At 37.1% G+C, this 16,951-nt stretch overlaps 1 long non-coding RNA gene and 1 other non-coding gene across 2 annotated transcripts; one reads left to right on the top strand and one right to left on the bottom strand.

Annotated features, from left to right (window-relative positions):
- Positions 1-10,675: 10,675 nt before the first annotated feature.
- On the top strand, positions 10,676-10,782 carry LOC132608462 (small nucleolar RNA R71). The gene has a single exon (XR_009570381.1). It is a non-coding gene; the product is annotated as a small nucleolar RNA R71 (small nucleolar RNA).
- Positions 10,783-13,469: 2,687 nt separating this feature from the next.
- On the bottom strand, positions 13,470-16,379 carry LOC132605152 (uncharacterized). Its single transcript, XR_009569062.1, has 2 exons — positions 15,651-16,379; positions 13,470-13,953 (listed from the first exon to the last, which is right to left on the bottom strand). It is a non-coding gene; the product is annotated as an uncharacterized LOC132605152 (long non-coding RNA).
- Positions 16,380-16,951: the final 572 nt, after the last annotated feature.

Genomic DNA, 16,951 nt, shown 5'->3' with positions numbered 1-16,951 from the left:
AATTTTGCCCTAACAGACATTCAAGCCAAGTTCTAGATCACAATGCAATGTGATTGAACGTTGTCTAAAGCTCACCACACAATGCACATGAAACAATGAGATTTGTTTTGTTTTGTCTTACAAGCATGCAAGAGAATTTTTCAAGTGTCACTTAAGGTGTGAAGAGAGGTACCAAAAGAATTTATAGTTTACCTCGAAGTCAGTCCTCTCCATCATATCGATTGTTACTTGTTTCTTTCCTATGCACATTCCTAACTATGTTGGTACCAACCAAGTCAGAGATATGAATCTAAAAAATATTTTTATATTTTTTGAATAAGGGTTACCGAACCCAAGAAGGGTTGCCTACGTATCTCATCTTTGATGAGAATCAGGTGTGCGTAGTTCGTTCAAATAGGATAGAAAGAAAGAAATAAAATATTTTTGTGATTTTTCAAAATAAAGTTTTTTTCTTTTTTTGTAATTTTTTGAATAGGGAATACCGAACCCAAAAGTTCTGCCTACATATTTCATCAAAGAAAAGAATCGGGTGTGCGTAGTTTGTGCAGATAAGATATAAGAAGAGGTGCCGATTGAAAGCGAAGTTTTGTAAGTACTCCGACAGATGGCAGAAGGGTGTGTCGATCATAGGCACGGGGCCTTAAAAATTATCCAGGAAGGGACCAATCATAGGCTCAGAGATTTGACAATACTATGGCCAGGCGGCCGAAAGGCGGACTGATCGTAGCCAAGCTTTGAAAATACCTTGATAGACGGTCAGAAAAATGAGCTGATCACAGCCAGAGCTTTGAAAATACTCTAGCGGGCAGCCGAGAAGAAAGATGTCAATTGTAGATGGAGCCTTGACATTACTCCTGTACGTTGACAAGATTATGGAGGAAAAGGTTGGACGTTGGTAGAGCTTTGACACTACTCTACATCCATTGTCATGGTTGGCTATGAGGAAATGTCAACATCGGCGGACCTTTAAAAATAATCCGCGTCCGCTGGCAAGGTGATAAGAGGGGATGCGACCTTTACGGAGTTTCTAAAAATACTCCCCGCCCATCAGTAAGATTGCAATGAGTGGGTACCAAACTATTTGCGGAGTTTCGACATTACTCCTTGTCAGTTGGCATGATTATTGTATAGTTGAGGGGGGAAGGATTTACTTGTGTTGAACCCTTGGGGTGGAAAAATAAAGGCTAACAAGCCAAATTTCCATGGCCTGCTATGCTTGGGAGAAGAACAAAAGCTTATATCCCAGATTTTGGGACCAAATTCAGGTGATAGTTGGGGTAAGACTGGTATTGGCGTTGTTGGATTTTGGATTTCAAGGGGTTGATTGATGCTCTTAGAAGCCTTTTTGGAGAGCGTCTTTGAACTGCTCCAAAATAATTGTCCTAGTTTTTTATTCCGGTGAATTATTTGGAAACAGTGGGGAGACCGAACCCTTGTCTAGGGTTGCCTACGTATCTTGCCAGGACAAGAATCAGGTCAGACGTAGTTCAGGCGGATACGGTGTTGTATGTGATTTGTATGAATTGGTGACTGTATTAAACAGAAGTGAGGCTATGAACAAGAGTTTGAATCTGGAAAGTGTGTTCCAAAGATAGAAAGAATGTACAAGATTGTATTGTATTGTATTGAAAAAGATTGATAGAATCAAAATAATGGTAGCAAAGACCGAAAATAGGTAAGAAAAATAATTTGGCTGTGAGAGTGGTCGTAAAGACCAAAAATGGGAGTGAGGGTTTGGAAATGTTCCAAGCTCAACAAAAGTCAACAAAAATTGTCCGATAAAGCAGACGAGGCGGAAGAAGGTATGTCTAGTATATATGTACAACTAAAGAATGTCTAATAAATTTATTGTGTAAAACAAATAAAGAATATGTAAGATGCAAAGAGCATGTAACAAATAAAGAATGTGTGACAAATAAAGAATGAAACTAATCCGACTAGAGCAGTGATCAAAATTATACGTACAACGACCTAAGAATTCTAAGAGTAGATTCACCTAAGCTGATAAAGAGTATTTGACAACTGCGACATGGCAAGTACTAAGACTAGCCCACCAATCTCTGCAACTAAGGAGTTTGAAGAAGGTTCGGAGGAGCGCAAAGCACAACTCGCGTGTACAATATGTGTATGTGTCTGGCCAAAGACTCAACTGAAAGTGAGATGACAGTATAGAGAAATTGGTAACATGTAGTGTCTTCAAACAATTACGGAACACAAGTTTGTCTTTGGCTTGTGACCTTTCAAACATATTATTGTAGCAACTCATGACATATATAACAAGTAATAATAGTAAAAACAGATAAATAATCAAATATCCCTAAAGTGTTCACTTAAACTAAGTCTGCTAAGGTCAAAACCTAAGCACCACCCCAGTAGAGTCGCCATTCTGTTACGCCCTATTTTGAACTGGATCCAAGATAGTTTGCAACTTCCCGGTTCTTCTAACTGGTTTAAAAGGGTTAGAGTCGCCACCTAATTTTTAAGGAAAAATAGAAAACCTATATGTATTTGTGTGTCTACTCCATTTTTAGTCCACGAAACCTATAAGATTCTAGATAAGGGTTTTATTTACCCCGACGGGAAGGTATCAAGCATCCCTCAGAGTCTGTCCGAAGACAGTCCTTAAACTTAGTTTAACTGGACACTAGAGGGGATTATCTATCTGTTTATCATTATTATTACATGTTTTCAAAATGTTATAACTTAATGAAAAAACTACACTAGGTGATAATATACTAAGTATATACAGTGTGTAAAAAATGTATTTATATCAAGTATCAAGTATTCATAAAGAATGTACAGTAAAAAGGAATATATAAAAGAGTATAAAGAGAATGTACCTCGTAAGTATAAAAGTATATCTGTTAGTACAAAGAGTGTATATATATGTTAGTGTAAAGAATGTATAACTATATTAAGAATATATAAAAAAAAAATGTAAGACTAAAAAAAGAAATATATCAAGGATATAATGAATGTGCGTCTATGTAATGTGCATCTATGTATATAAAAAGAATGTATGTTTATTAAATATATAAAGAACATATTTCAAGTGTAAAAGAGTGTACGTCAAACCTAAAATTTATAAAGAATTGTATAACTAGGTATATTAGTGCATAAAGAATGTAAAAATAATTGGTGTAAAGATTTTATATAACCAAATTATTCAGAAAAGTGAAGTTTATTTGACTTGTTTCTACCGTTTAGTTAAAAAGAGTGTTTGTTTAATGAATATCCTACCAAAAGAATGAGGAACAAAATAATTGTAAAAAAGTATTGGTAAAAAATAAGTATAAGGAATTGTGGATAAAAAATGAATGAAAATGTATAATGCCTCTAAAGCATAAAAGATTTGTAAATAGACGACTTAATATTTGCCTAGCATCAAAATGTGAATTTAACTTAATTAAAATATGTATTAGTGTACACGAAACAATATAAAATGTAAGTTGTATTAAGAGTGTATAAAGAATATAAAATAAAGGATGGATTAGTATTTTTGCCTAAACGTCAAAAGTTTGAATTTATTTAACAAAATATTTATACCAAGTCAATTTAATCTAGTTATGAAAGTATTGACAGCCTAAGTCTTGCCTAAAGCGAATGACAATTTTAAGTTTAACAAATATGGTGACAAGTAAATAAATATATCAACCCGTCAATCCAAAAATAAAGTTTCCACTATACTATGAGTTTATGTTTTGTACAGTTATAAAAAAATGTGAAAAGTAAATATAAACAGTGATTCGATGAAATCTTCGGGTTCCTTCCGAGTGTCGTCTTCGGGATGTATCTCCGGGTACATGTATAAACACTTAGTAAAAGTATTAGTAAGAGAATAAATAACTATCGAATGAATTAAAGAAATAATGAATAAACTTAAAATAAAAAACCCGTCTTTTGTACATGGGAGGCCTTGGAAATCGACGGAAATTTCTTCATCGGCCATTTGGGTGTAGTATTTGTCCAAATCAATTTAAGCAACATTTCTTGGCAAAGAGTTAATGTAAAGTAGTCCAAATAAGCATATAAGTGCAATAGTAAAAAGAATGATACAAAACAAAAATAAATGCTAAAATATGAAAAGTCATGACAATAAACGACATTTACCACACTGGCCATTATTCATACATGGATATAAATATAAGAAATATCCTGTAAAGTGACTAAGTGCAAATGTTTGAGAAGGTTAGTACAATGCCATCAATAAGGCCAAACGAGTCAACACAATAGCAAGAGAAAAAACAAGTTTATCCAGTTGCAAACAGTGGCGAAAATGGAGCAAACATTCTCAACAAAGAGCAAGTCTTGAGAAAAGAACTTAGAGCAACCAGAATAATCAAATGTGGAGCAGCAACAATAGAGTTTTACCGGAAAATAATCTGGGCTGGTCTTTTTCGGTGTGACAGCGGCGAAAGAAGGGGAAAAGGGCGGCGGCGTTTCGACGGCATTACCGGAATGACACCATAACAGAAAGAATCACCAAGAAAAACACACGAATCTAACCATAAATCATACACCACAACAACATAAAATATTAACAGTTAAAACATAATTAAAATAAACGAGATCAGTCTAGAGGAAAACTAAAGCACAATAAAATGTAGCTAATGGTATTTTCCGTTCTGATCTGAAGGAAGAAATAGAGGGAGATGTGGGTTAGTGAAATCGAAAAATAAAACAAAGAAAAGAGCAAGAAGAGAAGAAGACAAGCGGAGCAGTGCTTTACTCGCCGTCAATGGCTGTTTTCCGGTAATGTGATGTATGTGGTGGCTGGATTTCGCGATGGTGATGTTGATGGTGTTTGACGGAGATGGACCAGCTTATCGGAGCTTCAACAATTATGGGAGGAAGAAGACGGGGTTGGTGTTGTTGGTGGGTTGGAGCGTCATTGTGGTGGCTATTTCGCGGCTGCTCCGGTTCGCCGGAGCATAAAGCGCCTCACCGGAGTAGAAAAAATGGAGACGAAGGGGGCTGTGCGGTGGTTGTAGTTGTTTGGTGGAGGTGTGGTGAGGAAGATGAAGGGGGGGAGCGAAGGGCTAGTGGTGGTGGTGTAGAATTCCGGCAAGCTCGTCGCCGGAGAAGATGGTGGAAGGGGGTAGGGGCAGCTGTTTATGGAGAAGTGAGGAGAGGGAGAAAAATGATTTTATTAGGTCTAGAAGACGGAGGGTAAAAATCTAAAAAAAATATTTGTATTGTGTGTCTTGTGTAAAAATGAGTTCATGAAAAAAATAACTCCTTCTATTCCTTTATAATACAAACTAACCCCTTCTATAGTCCAAAAAATATAAAGTCGTACCCCCTTGTCCCCTCAATGCTCATTTTAATCTTTGAGTTATTATCCAATGGGGATTTTACCCTTTCAACCAATGTATAAAAATCTATTAATTACTGGATGAAAAACCCAACTCATCACTTCAAATGTAATCTTTTTTAAAAGGTGACAAGATCTTGATTTGATCGAATTCTTTCTCCGCATTTAAATTTAATTGCTTCGATTTTTCTATGTATTGACGGACTGTATTAAAATATAGTTAACTAATATATGTATAAATGATAATGTATGTATAAAATTTAATTATTAATGTATAAGATACAAAAATATACTGCTATAAAATAAAAGAAACAATTATTAATTGCACAAAATGGTAGTATTACGTTGTACATGTGCAAAAATAATGATTCTTAAAAATGATAATAAATTTATAAAATTCCTAAAATAAGGATAATCATCAATAAATTGTCAAAAAATATAAAAATGTGTAAAAAGCTATTTGGTTCTCTTTAACGAATCATGACCACCCGAAACGTTAATTTTAAGCACGTCGAGCCAAAATTAGGTGTCAACACCCATGATAGTGCTTCACCCTCTGCCTGTTCACCTTAAATGACTGAGTTCCATCTCCAGACTTCAGTTCAATCCCCCTATGGGGTGAAACACTTACCACCTCGAACGGACCGAACCACCTTGATTTTAACTTACCCGGTAGCAGTTTCAATCCAGAGTTAAACAGCAAGAGAGGATCACCCTTGTAGAATTCTTACTTCACGATTTTCTTATCATGATACTACTTCATCCTCTCTTTATAAAGTGTTGCACTTTTATACGCCCGGTACCGGAATTCATCCATCTCATTGAGTTGAAACAACCTGAATTTGGTCGCCTCTTTCCAATCCATGTTCAGTTTCTTCAAGGCCCACATAGCCTTATGTTCAAGTTCAACTGGCAGGTGACAAGCTTTGCCAAAAATTAGCTTGAAGGGTAAAGTCCCAATCGGAGTCTTAAAAGTAGTCTGATAAGCTCGTAAAGCATCATCAAGCTTGCGGGCCCAATCAGTTCTGTTTACATTCACCGTTTTAGCTAGAATACTCTTGATCTCCCGATTGGAGACTTCAACTTTCCAACTTGTCTGAGGATGATAAGGCGTTGCCACCTTATGCTTGATGCCATACTTCTCTATCAATCTCGCGAAGGCTCTATTGCAAAAGTGGGAATCACCATCACTGATTATAGCCCTCGGAGTACCAAATTGAGTAAATATGTTTTTCTTTAGGAACCCCATGATACTCTTGGCCTCATTGTTCGGTAAAGCCACCGCTTCTGCCCATTTCAACACATAGTCCACAACAACCAAGATATACTTCATGCCTCCAGAACTTACAAAGGGTCCCATGAAATCAATCCCCCAGACATCGAACACCTCTACTTCCATCACAAAGTTCATTGGCATCTCTTGCTTTCTGCCTATACTCCCTTGCCTTTGACACTGATCACAAGACCACACTAATAGATTTGCATCATAAAAGATAGTCAGTCAGTAGTAACCGCATTCAAGAACCTTAGCAGCTGTCCAGTTACCACTATGATGACCCCCAACTAGAGAGTTATGGCATGCTTTTAGAATCGCCATAACTTCACTTTCGGGAACACAACACCGAATGATGTTATCAGCGCATATTCTGAACAAGTATGGCTCGTCCAATAGTATTGACGAGAATCCCTCAAGAACTTAGTCTTTTGGTATGACTTGATCTCGTCAGGAATTATGCCTGTCACCAAATAGTTGGCAATGTTTGCATACCATGGTGTCACCTCCATTGACACAGCCAACACCCTCTCATCTGGAAACGCATTATCGATATGTAGCTCATTTGAAGGTCTCTCAGCTTCTTCAAGCTGAGAGAGATGGTCAGCAACCTGATTCTCAGTTCCCTTGCAGTCTTTCACTTCGAAGTCAAACTCTTGCAAAAACAACACCCATCGGATCAATTGAAGCTTAGCTTCCTTCTTCGCCATCAAGTATCTCAATGTGGCATGATTAATGTATACCATGATTTTGGACCCCAACAGATAGGCCCGAAACTTCTCAAAAGCAAAAACTATTGCGAGCAGCTCTTGCTCCGTTACTGTGTAGTTCATCTAAGTAGCATTCAATGTTCTGCTTGCATAACAGATCAGGTGCATTATTTTATTATGTCTTTGGCCAAGCACAACACCGATAGCAAGGCCACTTACATCACAAATCAATTCGAAAGGTAGAGACCAGTTAGGAGACACAATAGGGGATGTGGTCAACCGCTCCTTCAATGCATCGAATGCCTTTCAACACTTCTCGTCAAATTTGAACTTAGCCTTTTTTTCAAGAAGCTTAGAAATCGGGTTGGTGATTTTTGAGAAATCTTTAATGAAATGCCTATAGAAACCAGCGTATCCTAAAAAGCTACGGACACCCTTAACTTAGATAGGCGGAGGAAGCTTAGAAATCACATCAATCTTTGCTTGATCAACCATAATCCCTTTTTCAAAGATTTTATGCCCGAGGATAATCCCTTCCTTCACTATGAAGTGGCACTTCTTCCAATTCAGCACCAGATTAGTCTCCTCACAGTGTTTAAGCACTTAACCCAGATGGCCAAGACAGTCATCAAAATAATCACCAACAACTGAGAAGTCATCCATAAAGACCTCGAGAAATTCTTCCACCATATCAGAGAATATCGATATCATACACTGCTGAAAGGTAGCCGGTGCATTGCAAATACCAAAAGGCATTCTGCTGAAAGAAAATGTCCCATACGGACAAGTAAAAGTCATCTTCTCTTGATCCTCTAGGGCGATGTTGATCTGATTATAGCCCAAATACCCGTCAAGGAAGCAATAGTAAGATCGCCCCGCTAGCCGATCAAGTATTTGATCAATAAAAGGCATAGGGAAGTGATTCTTGCAAGTGGCACTGTTGATCTTGTGATAGTCCATGCAAACTCTCCATCTGATTACAATACTCGTCGGAATCAGATTCTTTGCATTGGACACCACTGTGACGCCACCCTTTTTCGGAACATATTGGACTAGGCTCACCCATTTACTGTCAGCGATCGGGTAAACCACTCCAGCATCTAACCATTTGATGATTTCTTTCTTGATGACTTATTGCATGTTCTTATTCAGTCTCCTTTGATACTCCACACTCGGCTTGCTATCGTCCTCCAACTGATTTTTATGTTCACCGATCCCAGAAGGAATTCCCCGAATGTCTGCTATGGTCCAACCAATAGAATGTCTATATTCACGCAATACCTCCAAAAGTCTCTCAATTTGCTCCTCATTCAGTAATGCTGAAACAATCACTGGCAATATATTATTCGGACCAAGGAACTCGTACTTCAAATGTGATGGGAGCTGCTTAAGCTCAAGCTTCAGTGGTTCAATGATCGAAGGCTTTGCTGGAGGAGTTGTTCTATTTTCCGGATCAAGATTCAACTTCTTTAGGTAGTAAGAATATGAACCCAACCCAACAAGCGAATTAATCGTCTCCACATATCCCTCCATGTCGTTAGCATCAAAGTTTACAAGAATACCAGCCAGAGCTTCTTCCAAACTTTATTCTTCCATCTTTAACTCCACCGCTTCATCAACTACATCAAAAGAATCAACCACCGAAATGCTCTCATAAGCACATGGTAACTTTATCCCCTAACTTGCCTAAAAAGTAACTTCCTCATCATTGACTGGGAATTTGATTTTATTTTTCTCCGAATCCATTAAAGCTCTTCCGATAGCAAGGAAATGTATCCCCAGAATAATAGTAATATCTCGATCAACATCACAGTCAAGAATCACAAAATAAGTGGGCAACATAAATTTACCAACCCGCACAAAGACATCATCAACCATGCCAACAGGCTTCTTAATAGATCTATCAGCTATCTGTAACTTCATAGTAGTTGGCCTTGGCATCTCCAAACCTGATTGCTTGTACATAGCAAGTGGCATCAGATTTATACTCGCCCTATTATCACACAGAGCACGAGCAAAATCATGGTGCCCCACAGAACAAGGAATGGTGAACGCCCCAGGATCTCCTTTTTTCTGGACAGTAGTTGTTGAAATGGTGGAACTCATAGTGTGAGTTAAACTCACGGTTTCATGTTGCACTGTTTTCTTCTTAGTCAACAGGTCCTTCAAATACTTAGCAAAACCGAGCATCTCTTTGATAGCTCCCAAGAAAGGAAAATTCAGAGATAACTGCTTCAGCTGATCATAAAAAATTTCTAACTTAGAATGTTCCTTCTTCTTTACCAACCTCTGAGGAAAGCGAGGTTTAGATTTGAAAAGCTGAGTCAAAGGGCGGAGAGCCCCTTTCACAATGTGCTTGCTCTTGTCATCAGCCTCCTTTGAAATTTCCGGAATATCAACAACTTTCTCATCGTTAAGATTCTCATCAACAATAATTGGTGCTTCAGACTACACCTCTTCCTCTTCATTAATCGGCTTAAGCTCAGCAACCTTCTTTTCAGCACCTTGGAGTATTTTACGACTCTGAGTACTAATGGTAAACACAAAGTCTACACCGCCTCTCCCATTCTTCGAATTTGGAATAATGTCACTAGGATGTCCTCCCTTTTTATGAGGGTGATGCTCTCTAGAAATATCACACATCCGTGACTTGAGCTTTTGAATAGCTGTTATATGGGATCCCACTGTCTCTGTTAGCCTAGATAATATCCGTTCAGACTTGGTTTGATTTTCCAGAACCTTCTCAATAACTACCTTGCTCTGTTGATTACCCTTTCGGTGGAATAAAAGGATTGGAACTCTTGTTCCCAAAATTGTTGTTATTGTTGTAGCTCCCTTGGTTCGCACCACCATAATTATCATTATGGTTCCCTGGGATGTTGTTGTTGTAGGTACCTTGGCCCTGCTAAGGTCTCCATTGATTCTGATTCTGGTAACTACCTTAGTAGTTCTGTCTTTGATAACCTTCTTGAGAATTGTTCACAGAGTTAGCATCTTCAACCTGCATAAGAGGTCCCTCGTGAAATGGACCCTCTTGAACCTGGTACATCCCCTTCGGCATACCTGACATTTACCTTCTTGATCTGGGTCTCATCAAACTTTTTGGTTAGTAAGGAAATATTTGTTGCAAGCTGATCCAATGTTTGCTGGGTATCTTGATTCTCCTTCACTATATTCTGGATCATGACACTACCATAGGGCACAATATCGGCATTGTTCGAGTGCCAAGCCTGATTGTGCATAGTCATCCTGTTAAGTATGTTGGTCACTCGTCGGTAAGATTTATCCATGAAACAACCATCAACTGCGTTGTTTGCAATTGATTGCGTCACGGGATCCAGCCCTCGGTAGAACTTCTCTATTAATATGTGCTCCGGAAAACTATGACGTGGAAATTTCTGCAAATACTCTTTAAATCTCTCCCAAGCTTAATATAATTGTTCCCCTGGTCGCTGCTTGAATTCATAAATCTTGTCACGAATCTCAGCCTTCTTGCTAGGAAGATACCACTTCTTGAGAAAGACTACTATCCTCTCTAGACATATATTAATAGTGCATCTCCAGCTAGGGAATATTTGAAAAGCCTCAGCCGAGTAGCATCCCGTGGAACGTTGTTTTGTATGTGATGAGCACATACATCTACAAAATTCTGCAAATGGTGTTGAGGGTCATTCTCGGTAGAGTTTCGAAAGTAGCCCTCAAGCTTCAACAATTGGTAGAGAGAGGAGTCAATTTTGACACTTGCAGCCCCAATCCGAGGATGAACAATAGCAGATGCATAGTCCTCCTTAGCAACAAGATCAGCAAAGACATTCTTTTCATCTGTCTGATTTGCGTGATCATTCAATTGACCACCCTGGTTACCAGCTGCTCCACGTTGGTTTCGCTGATTCTGGTTCATGTTCACCTGATTGATATTTGGCACAAATATCTAAAGTTTCGTGTCACTTTCCCTCTAAAACTTAGTACTTTACTTGTTATCTTGAAGACAATATCATTGTATCCGGGCTTATGTCGTTATGTTTTGTGAATAGGTGCAATGCAACCATTTGGGGAGAAATGAGAAATTTGGTGGAATTTTTTTTTGGAAGCTTTGGCATCCGACTGTGGCGAAGTGAGAAGCAGGAAGAGTAGAGAAGAATAGATGAACTGAAGAATCTGCTATCCATCCGCATCACGGAACAAAAGCGGAGGAAATCTATCTCTGATCAAATTGCACAATCAGGCTTTTTATCCGCATCGCGGGAAGAAAGCAGACAAAACAAGCTCCTAACCAAAATTTACCATCAGGCTTTTCATCTGCATAGCGGAAGAAAAGCAGAAGTGCACCAGGCTAACCATCCGCATCGCGGAAGGAAAGCACAGCGACGGGCAGCTTTCCTGTTTTGATCGGGATTAAGTTTACTTATTTTCTCTTTTAACCCTAGGGTATATATAGACGCTTTATTAGGTGAAAACGGTGGGCGGGGATATTCTAAGACTTGTAAGCCACCGTTTTACTTTCTCTCTCTAGATTTTATTTTATTTTCATCTTTTTAACCCTAGATTATTCATGAATTCTTGTTGTTCATTGAGAACCATGAGTAGCTAAACTTCTTAATTCTAGAGTTGCGGTAAAAGACATGATAGTTGTTTCGGTGACTATTTCTATCAATTAAATTTTCATATTTTGGGTTGCTTATTTATTCTTGATCTTAATTGTTTGATTATCTGGCTAATAGTTAGACACAATTTGTGGTGCGTGAATTAGAATTGAGAAAGGGAGTTCACGTACGTAATAAGAATAAATAGAGTTTGTTCGATTTAGTCGTTTCGCTACTGAGGATAGAAATATACCCTTTAACCCTACTTAGTTGAATACAGAGAATTAAATGCGTTCTTATTACCTCTGATGACCATAGAGATATAGGCATTACAGTAACATCTATAGGCTTGTGAGTAGTTCGAGAGAATATCATAAAGTTATAATTAACCCGTCAACAAGCAACCCAGGAAATAAAATAGGTGGAATTGTCGGAAGATCAATTGGATTGTCGAAAGCCATGACCCTAGATCTTTCTCTCATCTGATAAATCTTATAGTCGTTGTCAAAATACTCTCAGTCACAAAAACACCCATCACAAATTATTTACTTTTCAGTCTTAGTTTAGTTACAACAAGTACCTTGATTTTCACTTATTTGAATAGCTTTATTCGAATTTGAATTAGTTCGACAGCGGAATCTAAGTTCTTGTAGGATCGATATCTGGACTTAACAGTCTATATTACCTGTACGACCACGTATACTTGCGTGTGCATTTGGGAGCAACACTGATTTACAAGGAATAGCAAACAAGGTGTTATGGAATAAGCAAAAGACTTCAATGAAAGCAGACACTATTTAGTAATTTCAAAACTGTATTCCCCGGCAACGACGCCAATATTTGATACGCTCAAATTATACCTTTTATTAGCGTAAAACAGACGATGTCAAATATAGTAGCCCAACAAGTTTGGGGTCGAATCCTACAGGGAACATGGTGTGAAAAGGTTACTAAACTCGTAGAATGCTTAATTTAGGTCTAATGTCTTAATCCGATGATTTTTGTAACAGTTGGCTGTTTATGACTAATGACTAACTAATTGCTTTGGATTGTAATTTATGGTAAAAGAAGACCAATGCTGTGTCCCTTCAGATAAAGTGCATGATCATGGTATTGATCTTGATATACTTCTAATGGATCGTTATATGAATGCATTTAATGTCTATGTGAATCTTTACTTTTTCCCAATAAATAAAGATTATCTCTTTCTATGATTTTTCCAAATATAAGAAAGTTGATATGAAGAACGGTTAATTATGCCAAGTAAATTCTTCTTATTCCTAAGTAAATTTATTAAAAAAAGTTTAAAGCTTTGGGTTCTTGTTATTATTCTTAACGACCCTAATTATTTTCCCAAACAAATCAAGGTTTATGGCTGTAATCAATGTTTGTAACCATTCATTATGAATGAAGAATGAAGAATAAATAAATCCTAAATATCCATTATGCGTATATCATTTACAATCCCCAATCACAAAACACCTATCCTTGGGTTCACAACCTTAGTAAAGAAATTTAGCTAGTCATAGAAGAAGAAGAATAATAAAATATAATTGAAATCATAATGCTTACGAATGATTGATTGGAACTGAAGAGAAGATAATTGCAATTGTTTGTAATCCCCAAAAAGACTTCAAAATCTATTAGTATGCAATGCTAAGGAAATAAAACTGAAAATCTGGTGAATTGTAGCCTACAAGAGACCTATATCAGGTATTTATAAGAGTCTAAGTCATGAGAAGTAAAAAGACAAAATTGCCCATCGGGCTCATTCTGTGGACCGTCAAATATTCTGCGCTCCGTCAAATTTCTGCCCTTCAACCGTCAAACAATTTTCTGCAACTTTCTACGCTACCACTTTGACAGACCGTCAAATGTTTTGCGGTCCGTAGAACTGATCCGCAGGATTTCTCTTCAGTGAACTGCTTCTTGTGACACGTCTGCATTAAGTTTGACGTTCCGCAGAAATTTCTGCGGTCTGTCAAACTGCCTTTTTCAGTTACCTGTTAATTTATCCACTTCTTTCCGCGTTTTCACAACTTTCTCCACTTTTTTCATCACAACACTTAATACCTGAAACACAACAAAAACCACATAAAAATGACACGAACTTGCTTGAAAACAAGTAAAACTCTTCGCTAAAAGCGTCACATGTGCCGAAATTACGCGGCACATCAACCACCCTCCCCTCTTTTACAAAAAATGAGTTTAATACAAAACGTGGCATTTTTAGGCAAACAAATAGGCAAAACTGGAACATTAAATTGGAAACAGCTTTTGAATAAATAGAGTATTAGAAAAATCCTCCACCATTTTTAGATAATTGACAAGTATGGATCATCGTTTTTCCTCAAAAAAATCAAATCGGGTCCAACGCCCATGAGCTTTTAAACCAACCAAAAACATGCTTTATTTATAAGTTTCCAGGAGAGGTCTTGACTGAGCAAAACGGTTTCAAAGTGCAAACTGGGTATTCTTTATAAACTTCTAAAACTAATGAGTATTCTTTCTTAATAAAAGAACTATCAATTGGTTTTTTCAAGTAAAATACCCCTCACTCATCCCCTTAAATATTTTGGGCCTGAAACGGCCAAAAAGGAATATATTCAGCCTGGATATACTGTCCCTTCTTAAATAAAAATGACTTTAAATATAAAACCATCATAATATAAAGAGTTCCGGATAAAGGCTGGATGTATTAAGACGGATTAACCGGAGACCGAGTATGAGTATAAGCATGAATCACTTCTTCCTTTTCATTTAAACTACCCCCCCCCCCCCCAACAAAATATATATTCCTTATATAAAGGAAGATTATTTATATTCAGATATTATAAATCCAAGACTACGATACCCTGTACATAAAGGGGATATATTCAAATTTCTTTCCAAAAAATGATATGTAATTTACAAAAATGACAGTTTCTTTGCGAGAATAAACACAAAATAGACAGTTTAGGCAAATACTCATACTTTGGAATTCGAAGGTCAACCGTATAGTACAGATCCTTAATACTGGGGTGCCTAACACCTTCTCCGGGGGATCATCAGAATCCTTACCTAGAACTCTAGATTATGAAGATTTTTTCACGGTATTTGAATAAACCCTTCAAAACTGGTTTTTCTAATTTCCTAAAAATTAGGTAGCGACTCTTTTAAAACAAAGTTCAAAAGAGCACCAACGAGTTCATAGTAGCCTTTTGCGCCCTAACCCCGCACAAAAAGGGAACTGCAACAAATAGTAATACATATGCAAGAGTATGATATGTCAGCCCACTTTCATAATAAGTTTACTTCACTGGTTAGATAAAACAACTAATGAGGATAGGACTAACAGCAGGAGATCAGAGATAACAGAACAGACTTTCCTCGTAGACAACTACTTCCATTTTTATACCTTTCAATTTAGGATTTTAGTTAACAAACTAACATGACTTCAAAAAGGAAAGAAAGGAAAAAAAATGAATTCTTCAAAGTACTTCACCCACACCTTTTCATGGTAGACATGGAACATTAGAATCACATGAACAAAACAAATCAATAGGAAGTCTAACCGGCCCACTTTCTAATGGGTTTCAACACAACATTCACATTGGTCCTTCTATGTCTGCCTCAAGTAAACCATAAGCTAAGCACACAACTAAATAAGGCAACCCTTAGCAGTAAGAACCACCATTAACGAGCATCAAACCACAAGCAAACTTAACTAATGTAAATACACTTAGACTAGGCAAAATTCTAAATAACAAAATAAATGAATTAAAAGTTACCTTTTGTGTGTGAAGCCAAGAAAAGAATGAACTTGGGAGCTTTGTGCTTCCAACCTCAATAACTCAGCCACACGAAAAATAAAATGAAGTAAGAAACTATTTTAGAACCAAGAAAACCCCAATTATTTTCAGTCGGGGCATTAAAATTCTTTACTAAGGAGTTTTTAAAAAGTTAAAATTTTCAACTTCTTCCACTTTCAAATTTTCCTCTATTTCTCTATCTACTATTTTTTTCCTTGTTTTCCCACCTCTATTTTTGTGAGAGTGGGATTCTATTTATAGAACCTCAAAAGTTCAACCAAGACCAACAATGAACGATGTGGGATAAACCCTTTTCCAAAACCCAATGTTCAGTAAACAAAATCAACGTCCCAGATCTAATGATGTAGCAACACATGTGGTCAGACCTGACCCTCCTTGGGTCGATTTGTACCAACAACCCTAAAGCAATAGGAAAATGTGAGAAATAATAAACAAAATAAATTAAAAGCAAAAGAAAATCATGAGTTTTGACTGAAAAATCTAAAAAATGAGTAAAACAAAGGTTTATTACCATATTCGGGTAAAAAGAACATGACATTTAACGCTTTCACCGTAATAAGCATATAACAGTTGTATTCATCAGCTAGGCTTTGCGATCTTGCCATTTTTGGCGGAGAGAGACGATGAGAAATCAAAGGCGGCGCTAGGGCTCCACGAAAATGGAAGAGAGAGAGACAGGGGAAGGGGGCGGGAGGGGGGGGGGGGGTTATTTTCAATTTGGAAAAAATGAAAATAAGAAGGGGGTTATACCCCTCTTATTAGTTTAAACGAATTGGGTCGGGTCTCAGCCTGGCTTTGGGCTGGACTCGGTCCAAATTCTGAATATTTTAAAAGATAAAAAATTAGGAACAATAAGAATACTTGCAAGAATTAAAATAGATGACTATGAAATAGAGACATTAGCATTAGTAGATTCGGGATGTACTAAATGTATAATAAATAAACGAATAGTTCCACCAAATTTAATAAAAGTTCTAGACAAACCAGTTGTAGCCATGAAAATGGATGGAACTCATAATATATTAAGATTATGTTCATAAGGCATACATTAGCTTTATCAACACTTGTTCAGAATTTTATAAACCTAGTTATAAAATGAATAAAATATGGGTAAGAGACTTGAATATAAATATAGACGTTGTCATCGGATTAGACTTTATGTTACATAACAATGAAAGTTGCATGATTACAAGAGATGGAATAATCTTTCTAAAAAATATTACTTATACACCAGTACAAGCTCATAAAACTGAAACTAG

The sequence above is a fragment of the Lycium barbarum genome, chromosome 8 (genome assembly GCF_019175385.1).
Source record: "Lycium barbarum isolate Lr01 chromosome 8, ASM1917538v2, whole genome shotgun sequence".
In the NCBI taxonomy this organism is placed as follows: domain Eukaryota; kingdom Viridiplantae; phylum Streptophyta; class Magnoliopsida; order Solanales; family Solanaceae; genus Lycium; species Lycium barbarum.
This window is presented reverse-complemented; position numbering and strand designations above follow the sequence as displayed.